The sequence below is a fragment of the Apteryx rowi genome, unplaced genomic scaffold (genome assembly GCF_003343035.1).
Source record: "Apteryx rowi isolate R43461 unplaced genomic scaffold, aptRow1 scaffold_99, whole genome shotgun sequence".
NCBI classification, from domain to species: Eukaryota; Metazoa; Chordata; class Aves; order Apterygiformes; family Apterygidae; genus Apteryx; species Apteryx rowi.
Window position 1 is genome coordinate 1,169,259 of NW_020451304.1, and position 987 is coordinate 1,170,245.

Sequence of the window (987 nt, forward strand, 5' to 3'; positions counted from 1 at the left end):
CCCAAATCCCGCTTTGGAGAGAGCCCGTCCTGGGAGAACCAGGGGCGGAAGAGGATCGGTTTCCTCCCGACGCATCCTGGCGTTGTCCTTAAGGTCAGGCGGGTGCTGCGTTGCTCATGGAGGGACACGGAAAGCCCCTAAATTTCCTCGTTCCCGGGATGCCCTTCCTCACTGCTTTCCACAAAGAGGTGGAGAAAGCGCCCGCTCCGAACACAGTCTCCCTGCCCGGCTCATCCGCCTCCACCCCGCATCCGGCCGGGATGCCGTTGCTGACGGTGCGGCATTCCCACGGTGGCGAGTCCGGACCTGGCGGGGCAGAGCCGGGGCGYGAGGGGCCGGGACGTGGCTCGTTTCCAGAGGCGGCTGGGCCGGGCCGTGCCGACGCTGCCGAGCGCCGGCTGGGCCCTCTGCGGCGCAGGAAGGGACAGGCGCCGGCAAACTCGCGTTAGCGACGTGCCCCGCGCGTGCCGGTAGCAGCCCGGGCTTTGCGCGGGTGACGCCGGCTGATTAGGGATGCCGAGCGCGCCGCGTCCGCTCGCCCTTTTTGTCGCGGACACAAAGGCCGGGAGGGAGCGTGTGCGCGGCGGCGGGGGGGGAGAAGCCGCCGGGCAGACAAAGGCCGGGGTGGCCGCCGGCTCCCGCGCGCCCTGCTCGCTCCCGGCGAGGCGGTGCCCGGCCACGCTGCCCAGGAAGGGCTTTTTCCACCCCAAAAAGGTGGCGGGCGGAGGCGGCGTGGCCGCGGGTGCGGGGTCCTTTTCGGCAGGAGATGCCCGGAGGGATGCGGTGCTCCCGGAGGAGGCTTTGCCCCGGTGCCCACACGCGGCACGGCTTTCCCGCGCTCCGGGGGGCTCGTGCCACGGCTCGCGGCAGATGCTCCGAGCGCGGAGGGTTTTTCCTGCCGTCCTTTGTGCTGAGGTGCAGTTCCGAGTGCCTTCCTGCCCTGTTTATATATAGCTGCCGGTCCGTCCCTCGCCGCTTTTCCATCCA